An 18,768-nucleotide genomic window follows, 5' to 3' on the forward strand; every position below is an offset into this window, starting at 1 on the left:
GCTGTCACAATCTCCAAACTCCACACAGTTATCACTGACTAGTTCAATATTCATTTCCAACTGAGCAAACGATTGCTGTACTTACGTAATGATTGTAAATACAGTTTTTGCTTGGCGGACCTTATTTTTGAATTGACATTTGCAATTCAACTCACAAATGCAACTGCAATTGGCCCAGCTTCGAAAGCAATTTGTATGTTCTACTTGTAGTCCTGATTGTCCTGAAAAGGAAAATGGTAAAAACTTCATTGTGAGGCAAATATAAGATCAAGCAGATGAATGAAACAGTGGCGGTCAGTGATGTTTATGAGCATGGCCTTATTTCTATTACAGCATATTGGATGACTGTCATTCATATTCCATTCACTACCTGACAACTTTACGGTTTTTACTTTTTAATTACTGTTTATATTTTTAGTTTTTCCCGCACAACTTTTTGTCATTCAACTTTTTCAATCCGGACTCTTTATCTGGACATGGTTCGTCAGGACTTCCAACAGCCGAAGCTAAGTAGTAACATTAACATGATGCTTTCTAATTGCAGTCGCTGTACTCATAATATACAGGAGAAAGATCGCCTTCCGGCGAGGATAGCTGTGCTGCGAGCCCAGCTTCAGACGCAATCGTTAGGCAAGGGTAATTTCAGTGCAGGAAAGGATGAAACAGCGTCTGTGCCACCAGTAAGTACAGATAGTAACGTTAGCACAAATCCTTTCGCACGGTCCCCGCAGCCGGACAACTTTCTCATGGCTTCTGGAGGGGAATGCTGTAGGAATGCTCAACCGGTGTCGCTCATTCAGCCGACAGAAACTTTCAACCGGTTTTCCCCATTAAGCAGCAAGTCGGAGTCTGAGGCCGAGCCTTCTCTGGTCTCTTCTTCTGTTGTTACGGGGTCTGAGGCGCCGAAGCCTCCCACCATTAGCTCTGACAAATTGAAAACCCTAGTCATTGGCGACTCCATTACCTGCAGTATTAGACGTAAAACGAATCATCCAGCGATCATACACTGTTTACCAGGGGGCAGGGCTACCGAAGTTAAGGCTAATCTGAAGATGGTGCTGGCTAAATCTAAAACTGGCGAGTGTAGAGAGTATAGAGATATTGTTATCCACGTTGGCACCAACGATGTTAGGATGAAACAGTCAGAGGTCACCTAGCGCAACATAGCATCAGCCTGTAAATCAGCTAGAAAGATGTGTCGGCATCGAGTAATTGTCTCTGGCCCCCTCCCAGTTAGGGGGAGTGATGAGCTCTACAGCAGTCTCACAACTCAATCGCTGGTTGAAAACTGTTTTCTGCCCCTCCCAAAAGATAGAATTTGTAGATAATTGGCCCTGTTAGCCAGCCTGCCAGCTTAGTGGAGTCTGCCACTAGCACAGTCAGTGTAGTCAGCTCAGCTATCCCCATTGAGACCGTGTCTGTGCCTCGACCTAGGTTGGGCAAAACTTAACATGGCGGTGTTCGCCTTAGCAATCTCACTAGAATAAAGACCCCCTCGATTCCTGCCATTATTGAAAGAGATCGTGATACCTCACATCTCAAAATTGGGCTACTTAATGTCAGATCCCTCACTTCAAAGGCAGTTATAGTCAATCAACTAATCATTGATCATAATCTTGATGTGATTGGCCTGACTGAAACATGGCTTAAGCCCGATGAATTTACTGTTGTAAATGAGGCCTCACCTCCTGGTTACACTAGTGACCATATCCCCCGTGCATCCCGCAAAGGCGGAGGTGTTGCTAACATTTATGATAGCAAATTTCAATTTACAAAAAAAACAAAAAACTATTTGTCTTTTGAACTTCTAGTCATGAAATCTATGCAGCCTACTCAATCACTTTTTATAGCTACTGTTTACAGGCCTCCTGGGCCATATACATCGTTCCTCACTAAGTTCCCTGAATTCCTATCGGACCTTGTAGTCATAGCAGATAATATGCTAATTTTGGTGATTTTAAAATTCACAAGGAAAAGTCTACAGACCCACTCCAAAAGGCTTTCGGAGCCATCATCGACTCAGTGGGTTTTGTCCAACATGTCTCTGGACCTACTCACTGTCACAGTCATACTCTGGACCTAGTTTTGTACCATGGAATAAATGTTGTGGATCTTAATGTTTTCCCTCATAATCCTGGATTATCGGACCACCATTTTATTACGTTTGTAATCACAACAAATAATCTGCTCAGACCCCAACCAAGGAGCATCAAAAGTCGTGCTAAAAATTCTCAGACAATCCAAAGATTCCTTGATGCCCTTCCAGACTCCCTCTGCCTACCCAAGGATGTCAGAGGACAAAAATCAGTTAACCACCTAACTGAGGAACTCAATTTAACCTTGCGCAATACCCTAGATGCAGTTGCACCCCTAAAAACTAAAAACATTTGTCATAAGAAACTAGCTCCCTGGTATACAGAAAATATGCGAGCTCTGAAGCAAGCTTCCATAAAATTGCAACGGAAATGTCGCCACACCAAACTGGAAGTCTTCCGGCTAGCTTGGAAAGACAGTAGCGTGCAGTATCGAAGAGCCCTCACTGCTGCTCGATCATCCTATTTTTCCAACTTAATTGAGGAAAATAAGAACAATCCAAAATGTTTTTTTTGATACTGTCGCAAAGCTAACCAAAAAACAGCATTCCCCAAGAGAGGACGGCTTTCACTTCAGCAGTAATAAATTCATGAATTTCTTTGAGGAAAAGATCATTAGAAAGTAATTTACGGACTCCTCTTTAAATCTGCGTATTCCTTCAAAGCTCAATTGTCCTGAGTCTGCACAACTCTACAAGGACCTAGGATCAAGAGAGACACTCAAGTGCTTTATTACTGCCACTCACTAAAAGTGGCAGTAATAAAGCCTCTCTTGAAAAAGCCAAACCTTGACCCAGAAAATATAAAAAACTATCGGCGTGTATCGAATCTTCCATTCCTCTCAAACATTTTTGAAAAAGCTGTTGCACAGCAACTCACTGCCTTCCTGAAGAAAAAACTATGTATACGAAATGCTTCAGACTGCTTTTAGACCCCATCATAGCATCGAGACTGCACTTGTGAAGGTGGTATATTACCTTTTAATGGCGTCAGACCGAGGCTCTGCATCTGTCCTCGTGCTCCTAGACCTTAGTGCTGCTTTTGATACCATCGATCACCACATTATTTTGGAGAGATTGGAAACCAAAATTGGTCTACACGGACAAGTTCTGGTCTGGTTTAGATCTTATCTGTCGGAAAGATATCAGTTTGTCTCTGTGAATGGTTTGTCCTCTGACAAATCAACTATAAATTTCGGTGTTCCTCAAGGTTCCGTTTTAGGACCACTATTGTTTTCACTATATATTTTACCTCTTGGGGATGTCATTCGAAAACATAATGTTAACTTTCACTGCTATGCGGATGACACACAGCTATACATTTCAATGAAACATGGTGAAGCCCCAAAATTGCCCTCGCTAGAAGCCTGTGTTTCAGACATAAGGAAGTGGATGGCTGCAAACTTTCTACTTTTAAACTCGGACAAAACAGAAATGCTTGTTCTAGGTCCCAAGAAACAAAGAGATCTTCTGTTGAATCAAGACTGTTTCAAGGAAAGCTTTTTTCCATCCACGTAACATTGCAAAAATCAGAAACTTACTGTCCAAAAATGATGCAGAAAAATTAATCCATGCTTTTGTTACTTCTAGGTTAGACTACTGCAATGCTCTACTTTTTGGCTACCCAGATAAAGCACTAAATAAACTTCAGTTAGTGCTAAATAAGGCTGCTAGAATCCTGACTAGAACCAAATAATTTGATCATATTACTCCAGTGCTAGCCTCCCTACACTGGCTTCATGTTAAGGCAAGGGCTGATTTCAAGGTTTTACTGCTAACCTACAAAGCATTACATGGGCTTGCTCCTACCTATCTTTTCGATTTGGTCCTGCCGTACATACCTACACGTACGCTACGGTCCCAAGACGCAGGCCTCCTAATTGCCCTAGAATTATTTGAAAGCAAACAGCTGGAGGCAGGGCTTTCACCAATAGAGCTCAATTTTTAGAGCTCAAACCCATGTGAGAGACGCAGACTCGGTCTCAACCTTTAACTCTTCACTGAAGAATCAGCTCCTCAGTAGGTCCTATGATTGAGTGTAGTCTGGCCCAGGAGTGTGAAGGTGAACGGAAAGGCTCTGGAGCAACGAACCGCCCTTGCTGTCTCTGCCTGGCCGGTTCCCCTCTCTCCACTGGGATTCTCTGCCTCTAACCCTATTACAGGGGCTGAGTCACTGGCTTACTGGTGCTCTTCCATGCCGTCCCTAGGAGGGGTGCGTCAATTGAGTGGGTTGAGTCACTGACGTGATCTTCCAATCTGGTTTGGCGGCCCCCCTTTGGGTTGTGCCGTGACAGGGATCTTTGTGGGATATACTCGGCCTTGTCTCAGGATGGTAAGTTGGTGGTTGAAGAATCCCTCTAGTGGTGTGGGGGCTGTGCTTTGGCAAAGTGGGTGGGGTTATATCCTGCATGTTTGGCCCTGTCCGGGGTACCATCGGATGGCGCCACAGTGTCTCCTGAACCCTCCTGTCTCCAGCCTCCAGTATTTATGCTGCAGTAGCTTATGTGTCAGGGGGCTAGGGTCAGTCTGTTGTATCTGGAGAACTTCTCCTGTCTTTTCTGGTGTCCTGTGTGAATTTAAGTATGCTCTCTCTAATTCTCTCTTTCTCTCTTTCTTTATTTCTCTCTCTCGGAGGACCTGAGCCCTTGGACCATGCCTCAGGACTACCTGGCATGATGACTCCTTGCTGTCCCCAGTCCACCTGGCCGTGCTGCTGCTCTAGTTTCAACTGTTCTGCCTGCGGCTATGGAACCCTGACCTGTTCACCGGGCGTGCTACCTGTCCCAGACCTGCTGTTTTCAACTCTCTAGAGACAGCAGGAGCGGTACAGATACTCTTAATGATCGGCTATGAAATGCCAACTGACATTTACTCCTGAGGTGCTGACTTGTTGCACCCTCGACAACTACTGTGATTATTATTATTTGACCATGCTGGTAATTTATGAACATTTGAACATCTTGGCCATGTTCTGTTATAATCTCCACCCGGCACAGCCAGAAGAGGACTTGCCACCACTCATATCCTGGTTCCTCTCTAGGTAAAATTTAAAACATTTAAAAATTAAAGAGGTCTGATAGGAGAAAGGAGATATTATTGGGACCCAAGTCCTGCATGTACTATGAAATAAAGTAATGCCAATGTTATCTTTCAGGTTTTGGTAAAAGATCAATGAATACAACGTCCTGCGAGAGTGCATCCGGAACATCTTCCCCTCACGCAAGTGTTTTGTGTTCCCCTCCCCTACAACTCCTGACAACATGCACCGACTGGAGTCCATGGACGAGGCTGAGCTTTCTGAAAGTTTCAGGAAGGTCGCAGATACTTTCTGCAGCTTCATTTTCCAGGAGAGCCGTATGAAGACTGTTATAGGGGGACACACATTGACCGGAGAGAGTGAGTCAGATATCTACCTACAGGACAGTATGTGAAAATGGATACATTTTGATAAAAAAAAAATTGGACCAATGAATACACACATTCATATTTTTCCTCCCGCCTGTCAGATTGCAGTGCTGGGGCACTTGGTCAACACCTATGTGGAGACCATAGCCAAAGGCAATATGCCCTGTCTGGAGAATGCTGTGTTGGCCATGGCTAAAATTGAGAACCAGGCTGCTGTAGATGAGGGCCTGGCGGTGTACCAGAAGGGAATGGAGGATGAGAAGGCCGGTGGACATCAATCAGCTATCAGAGAACCACCTTCGCTCAGAGACCCAGGCCACACAGGTGTTCATGAAGCGATCCTTCAAAGACGAAAATGGGGAGTTTTTGAAATCTCTGGTGGTAAGGGTCATAATTTGAGATCTGTGCCTGGTACACACAATGCATTTTTAACATCGTCAAGGCCATTCAATCGAAAATGTATTGATTTAGTTTATGCAACAAAATGATATTCACCAGTAACAATAACACCAGTAGGACCCAAGGACACCAGGTGTAATATGACCAAGCAGTGCAATTCCACAATCAATTAACTTCTAGAGATAAAAAGAACACTACTGTGAAAATCATTGCATAGATTTGTTATTTAATCTCAGAAAAAATTCACACTATATTGAATAAAAACGTAATATATATATGGAGCCAATATGTAACCCTTTATCACTTGTGGTAGACCGTGGGGTGTTGGGTTGAGCGTGCAGAGATTGATACAGAGACAGGGAGGCCTTAGTCAGCAAAAACAACTTTACTAAGACAGAAAATAAATATATCAAAGAAAAAACGTCAGTTTTGCTCGGTCTTTCTTCTCTCTCTTAAATGGTGTCCGTCTCTCTCCCTCTTTCTCCCGGTGTGCCATCGTGCTCCTTTTATTTAGCCTCCACGGCTGGTTGGCACTTTCCTCTAATTACCTCCACTTAGCTGTCCGTGTCGGGGTGCTCAGCTCCCGTATTCCCAGCAGAGGGAGCCAACGTCGCCTCACGTACTTCCCCTCTATTACCATCCCCCGGGGTAGACCTCCTGGGATACCACACACTATAGGAACATGGCATACCAGGGTTAACATGTCTGAAGCTAGTATCAGCTCATACCAGGTTTCACATGTCTGAAGCTAGTATCAGCTCATACCAGGGTTCACATGTCTGAAGCTAGTATCAGCTCATACCAGGTTTCACATGTCTGAAGCTAGTATCAGCTCATACCAGGGTCCACATGTCTGAAGCTAGTGTCAGTTCATACCAGGGTTCACATGTCTGAAGCTAGTGTCAGTTCATACCAGGGTTCACATGTCTGAAGCTAGTGTCAGTTCATACCAGGGTTCACATGTCTGAAGCTAGTATCAGTTCATACCAGGGTTCACATGTCTGAATCTAGTATCAGCTCATACCAGGGTTCACATGTCTGAAGCTAGTATCAGCTCATACCAGGTTTCACATGTCTGAAGCTAGTATCAGTTCATACCAGGGTTCACATGTCTGAAGCTAGTGTCAGTTCATACCAGGGTTCACATGTCTGAAGCTAGTGTCAGTTCATACCAGGGTTCACATGTCTGAAGCTAGTGTCAGTTCATACCAGGGTTCACATGTCTGAAGCTAGTGTCAGTTCATACCAGGTTTCACATGTCTGAAGCTAGTATCAGCTCATACCAGGTTTCACGTCTGAAGCTAGTATCAGCTCATACCAGGGTTCACATGTCTGAAGCTAGTATCAGATCATACCAGGGTTCACATGTCTGAAGCTAGTATCAGCTCATACCAGGGTTCACATGTCTGAAGCTAGTGTCAGTTCATACCAGGGTTCACATATCTGAAGCTAGTATCAGCTCATACCAGGATTCACCTGTCTGAAGCTAGTATCAGCTGAAGGTCAACCTGACCTTGTATGCTATAAAATGTTGCGTCTTAGAGAACATTCTGTTCTACAACGTGTTATTGTATTGAGGTTGACTTCCAGCTGTTGTGTTTCTCATGTGGTGTATTTGCTATTCTCCAATGTTAGCATCCGCTAATAAACATTTTCTAGAATTGTCTTTAAATAATTGTCTGATCTTTTATCTCATTCTAGACACCTGATTATGAAAATTCCCAATAAATCTTTCAGGAGGCCATTAGCAACCACTCCGCCAACCTTTTCATACAGAACAAGGATACCTCAGAGAAGAAGTGCAAGGCCCTTCTAGAGAATCTGTCTGCGCCAATGGATCAGGGAATAAAGGAGGGGACGTACGCCACACCAGGAGGCTATGAGCTTTACTGCAATCACCATGACAACATTGTAACGAACGTCTACTTCGTCCTCCTCCTCAGACGAGGAGAGGCGAGAAGGATCAGAGGACCAATATGCAGCGTGGTAGTTAGACATAATGAAATTTATTTACAAAACAGACGAAGACGAAAAACTCTTAAACAAACTACAAAACAACAAACGACGTAGACAGACCTGGACTTGAGAACTTACATACAACGAAGAACGCACGAACAGGTACAGACTACAAACAAACGAACGAACGATACAGTCCCGTGTGGTACGAACATACAAACACAGGAGACAACCACCCACAACAAACAATGTGAAACAACCTACCTTAATATGGTTCTCAATCAGAGGAAACGTAAACCACCTGCCTCTAATTGAGAACCATATCAGGCAACCCATTAACCAACATAGATACACATAACATAGAATGCCCATCCCAACTCACGCCCTGACCGACTAAACACATACAAAACAACAGAAAACAGGTCAGGAACATGACAAACATAGTGGCACAGTACCGGGCCGAGCCCAACAAAGGAGTCAGGGTAAGAGCTAGAAACCAATCAGCAACATCATAGTGTATTAGAGAATCAAAAACATCCATCATTAGTCATTAATGACCAATTAAACATTTCAACTAATTTCAGTCACCTGGATACGGTTTGAATGAAAATCAATGCAACAACCTATAAGGCATGTTTTCTGCAGGCTGAGGAGGTTCTGGAGCAGTTCCTGAAGGGAAAGAGTGCAGAGTCCAACTCCATCCTGCAAGCTGACAAACAACTGACTGAAAATGAGAAAAAAATCCAAGGTAAGCCACACCTCAATCTTTTTAATTTCCAATTATAAAATAATATTCTACTGTGGTAGGCTAATACAGAAGATGCAAACAAGACCAGTGGCCCCGTCCTAATGCCAGGCCCCGCCCAAAAAGACAACTTCTAAGTATTATGGAGTAAAAATAACCAAATATATCCAAATTGGATTGTATTATTGGTGGCCGACTAGAACATATAAATGGCAGATTTGACAAATAAGCATTTAGTTAGTATCTACTATTATGAAAGAAGAATTAAAATCAAAGCAAATCAGATTTTATTTACAGAGCCTTCAGAAAGTATTCACACTCCTTGACTTTTTCCACATTTTGTTGTGTTTCAGCCTGAATTTAAAATTGATTAAATTCAGATGTTTTGTCACTGGCTACACACAATGCCCCACAATGTCAAAGTTGAATTATGGTTTTAACATGAGTTACGAATGAATTAAACATTACCAGCTGAAATGTCTTGAGTCAGTGAGTATTCAACCCTTTTGTTATGCCAAGCCTGAATTATAGTGTTTAACTTGATTTTTGAATGAATACCTCAGTCGAGCAGTGAATTTCAAACACAGATTCAACCACAAAGACCATTGAGGTTTTCCAATGCTTCGCAAAGAACGGCACCTATTGGTAGATAATAAAAATAATAAAAGAAGATTTTTTTTTACCCCCCTTTTTCGTGGTATCCAATTGTTAGTAACTACTATCTTGTCTCATCGCTACAACTCCTGTACGGGCTCAGGAGAGACGAAGGTCGAAAGCCATGCGTCCCCCGAAAACAATGCAGAGGCATTGTGTTGCTCTTTGGAGGTTTAGGCTGGGTATCTGTAAAGCACTTTGTGACAACTGTTGATGTAAAAAGGGCTTTATAAAATACATTTCCTTTGATTGACCTTTCGTGAACCCTATATCTTAGTTTAAGATGTCGTAGGCCCTGCAATCAAATGTGTGCTTTATGTCACCTGGGGCCACATGGCAGATGGCCCAAAACACTAAGAATCTTGTTGGGGCCAGTCCTCCCTTCTCCTGTCAAGAGGACAAATTGTCTCTCTATAACAGTACCCAGATGAATGACTATTGAGATGTACATTACAGTAATATCCATGTTTGTTATTGACAGTATCTGAAACGTGTCCTCGGAGGAGAACTTGGATGCCATTCACATGGATGTGTGATCTCTGTATGCTTTTTGTTTATTCAGATATTAATAAGCTGGGACACGATCAATGTGGGCACCATCCAAGGTCCAAATTATTAAATCATCATACATTTTTAAGTGTTTTGGAAAACAACATACTGTACACTTGGTTTTATCTGCATTAAGTACCAATTTCAGATCAACAAAGATTTTCTGGAAAGCAACAAATGCAGACTGTAGCTCTTGTTGGAATCGGCTAAACTTTGAACATTGAGATATTAAATGAATGATAGGAAATGAAAGAGACTGGGTTATGTTAGAAGTTAATGGTTCTCAGAAGAAAGAAGAAGGCTTTGGAATGTGTTTGATGGAGGAGAGGAGACCGATGTGTTGATACAGGGGAGACAGATGGACATCTGTGTATTAGATGAACGTTGAGGTCAGGAGGTGAGGACAGATTCTCTTAAGAGAGTAATAAATGTTTGGAATCCTGTTACCCTCTTTATTAGCTTCCTGTAGAACCATAAAATGTAAGCATTGGAGAGAAAGGGGAGTGTCTTAAGTAGGATGCATATAAACTGTTAAGTCTGAAATCTTTTGCTGTCTGTTTTCAGCTGTATAGAACCTTTGGGAAGAATAAAGTTGGTTAAAGCTTCTCTAGTGTCCGTTGGTTATTTACTCTGAAAAATAAGAACCCAACACTCTGAAAGAGCTTGGTCAACCGTGGGGGAAATAGCATACCCAACAGTGTCATCAGCATACAAGTACAGGTACATTGTTTATCAGATAAACCAATATTGTTCATGTAAATAGTGAAAATAACTGGACCAAGAATCGATCCTTGTGGGACACCCAGAAAACCTGATTGAACAGCATCAGTAAATACACATTGCGTTCTGTCCGTTAAATCATTTTCAAACCAGCTACAAAGCCTCTGAATGAGTAACGTGATCCACAGTGCCAAAGGCCTTAGACACTTCAATGAAAAGGGCTGCACAGTGTTTCTTCTTATCAATACAAGTAATAACATAATCTCAAACCAGAGAAGCAGCAGAGATGGTGCTATGACCTGGTCTGCATCCCATGTTGACATGTAAATAACATCTTAACAAAATAACATACTTTAGAAACAAAATGAATGTAATTAATACAATTCAATTCTAAAGAATAGAATCAAGACTTACATTGTTATATTATATTACACAGCCTTATATCATAATGTAGCCTTTTAATAGCTGAATATAGAGAGAAACCATGCCAATCTTTAGGCCCTGCTTACACCACTGTTACATTATATTACACAGCCTTTTAATACACATCATAATAACCAAATATAACCTATTAATAGCTGAATATAGCATTTAAAAATGACACCATGTCAAGCCAGTTGAAATTATGTTGGGGACAGTAGATTTTTGGCCAACAGGCCTGGTCGGGCCAGTGAGAAAAACAGTTTACGTTGGACCCTGTCAATGCCTACGAATAGGACACAGAGTTTTACCTGACCAGGACATGAGATCAGGAAAAACTCCAGGCCACAGAAAATACATTTTTCTCACACCACTTTTGAAACTGTGGTGGCTTCTCTGGGAAGGAGGTTTGTCAAGCGTAGTCTATCGGAGGCCAGCACTCAAAAAAGGAATTGATTCTGGGTTCCCCAGACTAATCAAGACTTTTCCAACATTGCCTATAGAGGCCATGTCATCTCACCAGCGTACAAGGTTACTTTCATTGTGTGACACATTTGTATGCGAGACAGCAAAGCTTAAGTAGCACATTTGGAGCAAGAAGTCAGAAGAGTTAATCTACTTAAGAGTTAGTTTATTATAGCGTCCATCAATCCATTATAGTGCCTAGTAGTGTAGGAAAATCCAGACACACAATTTTTTAAGTCAAACTTTATTGCAATGTGCATTGTCACATTCACATACAGCACATCCAAATTGATGTCACATGCATCCTTGCACAACAGAATGGAGGCATCCAAACCCATTTCTCAAGTAAAGACTAAACAAAGATTCCATCAAATCATCTGAAAAAAAATACTATCAAAAATGATCTCTGTATAGGTTTAAACAATTTACTGTACAACAAAATAATAACAATACTGGTCATGTCTTCCCAGAGGAATGGGAATATTCGGATTCAAATTGTTTTAAGAAAATGTATAGTGCCTTCAGAAAGTATTCAGACCCCTTGACTTTTTCCACATTTTGTTACAGCCTTATTCTAAAATGGATTAAATAAATAATAAATCCTCTCTCTGCAAAGTACAGAGAGATCGTTAATGAAAACCTGCTCAGGACCTCAGACTGGGGCGAAGATTCACCTTCCAACAGGACAATGACCCTAAGCACACAGGCAAGACAAGAGTGGCTTCGGGACAAGTCTCTGAATGTCCTTGAGCGGCCCAGCCAGAGCCCGGACTTGAACCCAATCTAACATCTCTGGAGAGACCTGAAAATAGTTGTGTAGCAACGCTCACCATCCAACCTGCTTGAGCTTGAGAAGATCTGCAGAGAAAAATGGGAGAAACTCCCCAAATACAGGTGTGTCAAGCTTGTAGCCTCATACCCAAGAAGACTCAATGCTGTAATCACTGCCAAAAGGTTCTTCAACAAAGTACTGAGTAATGGGTCTAAATACTTATGTAAATGTGATATGAGTTTTTTATTATTATTATAAAATGAGCAAAAGTCTAAAAACAGTTTTTGCTTTGTCATTTTGCTTTGTTAATTTAATACATTTTAGAAGAAGGCTGTAACTGTCACGTTCCTGACCTGTTTTCTGTTAGTTTTGTATGTGTTAGTTGGTCAGGACGTGAGTTTGGGTGGGCAGTCTATGTTTTCTGTTTCTATGTTGGTTTAAAGGGTGACCTAATATGGCTCTCAATTAGAGGCAGGTGTTTTTCATTTCCTCTGATTGAGAGTCATATTAAGGTAGGTGTTTTCACACTGTTTGTTTGTGGGTGGTTGTCTCCTGTGTCAGTGTTTGTCGCACCATACGGGACTGTCTCGGTTTGTGTTGTACATCGTCATTTTATGTGTAGGCTATTTTCCCTGTTCGTGCGTTCTCGTGTTTATGTAAGTTCGTCGTTCAGGTCTGTCTACTCCGTTTGTTGTTTTGTTAGTTTATAGTGAAGTTCGTGTTTTCGTCTTGTCTTTAATAAATATTATGTGTTCACAACCCGCTGCGCCTTGGTTCCCTCAATACTCCTCCTTTTCGGTTGAAGAGGAGGAGGACCACCGTTACAGAACCACCCACCAATCCAGAACCAAGCAGCGGAATTTTGAGCAACGGGCAAGTATACAGGACTTGTGGAGTTGGGAGCAAATATTTAACGGAGAAGGACCATGGGCTAAAGTGAATCACCGTCCATGGGAACAGCTGGAGGCATTGAGGAGAGCAGAGGCTACCGGAGTGAAGAACCGCAGTTATGAAGGTACGCGGCTGGCCAGGAAGCCCGAGAGGAAATCCCAAAAATTTCTTGGGGGGGGGCTAAGAGGTAGTGGGCCAAGGGCAGGTAGGAGACCTGCGCCCACTTCTCAGGCTAACCGTGGAGAGCGGGAGTACGGGCAGACACCGTGTTACGCAGTAGAGCGCACGGTGTCTCCTGTACGTGTGCATAGCCCGGTGCGGGTTATTCCACCTCCCCGCACTGGGCGGGCGACGGGGAGCATTCAACCAGGTAAGGTTGGGCAGGCTCAATGCTCAAGGGAGCCAGTACGCCTGCACGGTCCGGTATTTCCGGCGCTACCTCCCCGCCCCAGCCCAGTACCACCAGTGCCTACACCACGCACCAGGCTTCCAGTGCGTTTTCAGAGCCCTGTTCCTCCTCCACGCACTCTTCCTATGGTGCGTGTCTCCAGCCCAGTGCCTCCAGTTCCGGCACCACGCACTAAGCCACCTGTGCGTCTCCAGAGCCCTGTACACACTGTTCCTTCTCCCCGTACTAGTCCTGATGTGCGTGCCCTCAGCCCGGTACCTCCAGTTCCGGTACCACGCACCAGGCAAAGAGTACGTTTTGAGAGTCCAGTGTGCCCTGTCCCTGCTCCCCGCACTAGCATGAAGGTGCGTGTCCTTAGCCCGGTGCCTCCAGTTCCGGCACCACGTACCAGGCCTACAGTGCGTCTCAGCCGGCCAGAGTCTGCCGTCTGCCCAACGGCGCCTGAACTGTCCGTCTGCCAAGCGCCGCATGAACTGCCCGTCTGCCATGAGCCTTCAAAGCCGCCCGTCTGCCATGAGCCTGCAAAGCCGCCCGTCTGCCATGAGCCTACAGAGCCTTCCGCCAGACAGGAGCCGCTAGAGCCTTCCGCCAGACAGGAGCCGCTAGAGCATTCCGCCAGACAGGAGCAGCCAAAGCCTTCCGCTAGACAGGATCAGTCTGAGCCATCCGTCTCCGCAGCGCCATCTGAGCCATCCGTCTCCCCAGCGCCATCTGAGCCATCCGTCTCCCCAGCGCCATCTGAGCCATCCGTCTCCCCAGCGCCATCTGAGCCATCCGTCTCCCCAGCGCCGTCTGAGCCATCCGTCTCCCCAGCGCCGTCTGAGCCATCCGTCTCCCCAGCGCCGTCTGAGCCATCCGTCTCCCCAGCGCCGTCTGAGCCATCCGTCTGTCCCGAGCCATTAGAGCCGCCCGTCTGTCCCGAGCCGTCAGAGCCGATAGTCAGTCAGGAGCCGCTAGAGCCATTTGTCAGACAGGATCTGCCAGAGCCGCCAACCAGACAGGATCTGCCAGAGCCGCCAACCAGACAGGATCTGCCAGAGCCGCCAACCAGACAGGATCTGCCAGAGCCGCCAACCAGACAGGATCTGCCAGAGCCGCCAACCAGACAGGATCTGCCAGAGCCGTCAGCGAGCCAGGATCTGCCAGAGCCGTCAGCGAGCCATGAGCAGCCAGAGCCGTCAGCGAGCCATGAGCGTCCAGAGCCGTCAGCGAGCCATGAGCGTCCAGAGCCGTCAGCCTGCCATGAGCGTCCAGAGCCGTCAGCCTGCCATGAGCGTCCAGAGCCGTCAGCCTGCCATGAGCGTCCAGAGCCGTCAGCCAGCCATGAGCGTCCAGAGCCGTCAGCCTGCCATGAGCGTCCAGAGCCGTCAGCCGGCCATGAGCGTCCAGAGCCGTCAGTCAGCCATGAGCTGCCCCTCAGCCAGAAGTGGCTAATAATCCAGAACTGCCCCTCAGTCCAGAGCTGTCTCTCTGTCCGGAGCTGCCTTTCAGTCCGGAGTTGCCCCTCTATCCTGAGCTACCTCTCTATCCTGACCTACCTCTCTGTCTTGAGCTATTTCTATATCCCGGTGCTGCCCCTTGTCACGGTGCTGCCTCTTATCGTAAGGTTACCATTAAAAGTAAGTGGGTGGAATAGGAGGGTGGTCAGTCGTAGGGGGAAACGTAAGCTGGGATTGACTATGGTGGGGTGGGGACCTCGCCCAGAGCCTGAGCCACCACCGTGGTCAGATGCCCACCCAGACCCTCCCCTAAACTTTGTGCTGGTGCGCCCGGAGTTCGCACCTTGAGGGGGGGGTTATGTCACGTTCCTGACCTGTTTTCTGTTAGTTTTGTATGTGTTAGTTGGTCAGGACGTGAGTTTGGGTGGGCAGTCTATGTTTTCTGTTTCTATGTTGGTTTAAAGGGTGACCTAATATGGCTCTCAATTAGAGGCAGGTGTTTTTCATTTCCTCTGATTGAGAGTCATATTAAGGTAGGTGTTTTCACACTGTTTGTTTGTGGGTGGTTGTCTCCTGTGTCAGTGTTTGTCGCACCATACGGGACTGTTCGGTTTGTGTTGTACATCGTCATTTTATGTGTAGGCTATTTTCCCTGTTCGTGCGTTCTCGTGTTTATGTAAGTTCGTCGTTCAGGTCTGTCTACTCCGTTTGTTGTTTTGTTAGTTTATAGTGAAGTTCGTGTTTTCGTCTTGTCTTTAATAAATATTATGTGTTCACAACCCGCTGCGCCTTGGTTCCCTCAATACTCCTCCTTTTCGGTTGAAGAGGAGGAGGACCACCGTTACAGTAACGTAACAAAATGTGGAAAAGGTCAAGGGGTCTGAATACTTTCCAAAAGCACTATTATGATAATCATAAACACCAAAGTCCTTATCATGCTTCTCTGTATCAGCGTCTGAAAAGTAACCATTTGGGATATGAAACACATTGAACAGATTCATTTCCTCTCACAACTGTTTAGAATTACGGTTGACATCTGCATTTTTGACATTTCTCAGTAATTAATAAGCAACTGACCAGATTGTACTGAACAGTCAATTTAACAAAAATATAAACACAACATGTAACACTTTCAAAGATTTTACTGAGTTGCAGTTCATATAAGGAAATCAGTCAATTGAAATTAATACATTAGGCCCTAATCTATGGATTTCACATGAATGGGAGTATCGATATGCATCTGTTGATGGTCACAGATCAGAAAACCAGTCAGTATCTGGTTTGACCATCATTTTCCTCATGCAGCGTGACACATCTTGTTCCCATAGAGTTGATCAGGGTGTTGATTGTGGACTGTGTAATGTTGTCCCTCTCCTCTTCAATTGCTGTGTGAAGTTGATGGATATATGGGGGAAATGGGACACGCTGTCGTACATGTCGATCCAGAGCATCCCAAACATGCTCAATGGGTGACATGTCTGGTGAGTATGCAGGCCATGGAGGAACTGGGACATTTTCAGCTTCCAGGAACTGTCTACAGATCCTTGCGACATGGGGGCCGTGCATTATCATGCTGAAACATGAAGTGATGGCGGTGGATGAATGTCAAGACAATGGGCCTCAGGATCTCATCACGTTATATCTGTGCATTCAAATTGCCATCAATAAAATGCAACTGTGTTTGTTGTCTGTAGCTTATTCCTGCCAATTCCATAACCCACCACCACCATTGGTCACTCTGTTCACAACATTGACATCAGCACACTGCTCATCCACACAACGCCATACACGTGCTCTGCGGCTGTGTGGCCGGTTGGACGTACTGCCAAATTCTCTAAAACAATGTTGGAGGCGGCTTATGGAGAGAAAATAACCTTACATTCTCTGGCAACAGCTCTGGTGGACATTCCTGCAGTCAGCATGCCAATTGCACGCTCCCTCAAAACTTCATACATCTGTTGCATTGTGTTGTGTGACAAAACTGCACATTTTAGAGAGGCCTTTTATTGTCCCCAGCACAAGGTGCACCTGTGTAATGACCATGCTGTTTAATCTGCTTCTTGATATGCCACACCTGTCAGGTCGATGGATTATCTTGGCAAAGGAGAAAGGCTCACAAACAGGGATGTAGACTAATTAGTGCTCAACATTTGGGAGAAAAACGCTTTTTGTGCGTATGGAACATTTCTGGGATCTTTTATTTCAGTTCATGAAACATGAGACCAACACTTTACATGTTGCTGTCACGTTCTGACCTTAGTTCCTTTTTTATGTCTTTGTGTTAGGTTGGTCAGGGCGTGAGTTGGGGTGGGTAGTCTATGTTCCTTTTTCTATGTTGTGTTATTTCTATGTGTTTGGCCTAGTATGGTTCTCAATCAGAGGCAGGTGTCGTTAGTTGTCTCTGATTGAGAATCATACTTAGGTAGCCTGTTTTCCCACTATGGGTTGTGGGTGTTTATTTTCTGTCTAATGTCTGTTCACCTTACAGAACTGTTTCGTTTTCTTATCGTTGTTATTTTGTGTAGTGTTCAGTTTGAAATTAAAATATGACGAACACTTACTACGCTGCATTTTGGTCCTCCTCTCCTCCACCAACGAGAATCGTTACAGTTGTGTTTATATTTTTGTCGTGTCTTTGCTATCGTTAAATTGAAGACTTATAGTTTTTATCATAGATTCCTATAATTAGGGATTACGCGATCACTTGAGTAATAACGTAATTAATTAACTATGAATTCGAGGGCACCAGGGAAAGTTATTAGATTACAAAGTTATAATTTCCCAATATAACCTTTCAGATATTTTCATATCTGATCAATGGTCTTCTAATTAATGATTTATTTACTCTACCTTACGTCAGTCTCATTCCAAACGTCGTAAATCGTTGATCTGCACGAACCCAGTCTTCACTATGAGTCATCCATACATCAATTGTCTTAAATCATTTATTTATTACTAACTAATTAATTCACAGAAATGCATAAACAAACAAACAAACTTAAAATAGTTACATGAAATGATAGGAGAAAATATGCCCTAGTGGGCTGAACCGGCATGGCGGCTGTTAGACAAAGGGAAAGTTGCGTTCGACTAAGAATTCACTACAGAGTCCATAATTATAACAATTGACATGCTAATCCTTACGCATGAACGCTCACTCATTCGGGAACAATTGCAATCAATATATATATAGTTACGTTCAGTGTGTGTGTCGTCTTGGCCGTTGGAGAGAAGTTCGTTTTGGTTGGAGTGAAGTTCTGTCTCGGTTGTGGATTTTTCAGAGTGTCATTCGATATAGAATGGATGTTTCGGCGGTTGTCTTTCTTCGCGTTCAATGATACCGAATTCCTAGCTGCAGACTAGTAATTAATATCAAAGACTTGTTCTTATTCTGTCGGTATTGATAGTCTAAGAGTTTAACCACGTGGGATGGTTAAAAGATTCAGCAGTCTGGTCTGCAACCTTTGTCCTCTCGTGATTGAGAGAAACATGGTCTGGGGTAATTTCTTAAGAGTTGGCTTTTATTCAGATAGCAGAGAGGGGTGGTCCCATGGTCTCTGACCCAACTGGCTCAGGGGCGGTCCTTGGGTTTAGTTCAAATCAAAAAGGTATTTGTATTTTTCTTAATTAAACAGTCCAAAATCATATTACACAATTATACAAACAGTATCATACTCACTCATTCATTTTATACAACAAACAGGTGTAAACCTCATATCTGAGGTTATTATATAAACAGCGTTATGGTAGGTTGGCCAAACAGTCTCTCCTGAGTTTCTCACATGGGGACAAATGGACATGTTAATAGCTGGACTCTTCCACCGATCTTTATACTTTTGCAGGAATATGAAA

The 18,768-nt window shown here is 44.0% G+C and overlaps 1 pseudogene; it reads left to right on the plus strand.

Moving 5' to 3' along the window:
* Positions 1 to 275: 275 nt before the first annotated feature.
* Positions 276 to 10,372, plus strand: LOC120063645 (annotated as a pseudogene).
* Positions 10,373 to 18,768: the final 8,396 nt, after the last annotated feature.

The sequence above is a fragment of the Salvelinus namaycush genome, chromosome 19, assembly GCF_016432855.1.
Source record: "Salvelinus namaycush isolate Seneca chromosome 19, SaNama_1.0, whole genome shotgun sequence".
NCBI lineage: Eukaryota > Metazoa > Chordata > Actinopteri > Salmoniformes > Salmonidae > Salvelinus > Salvelinus namaycush.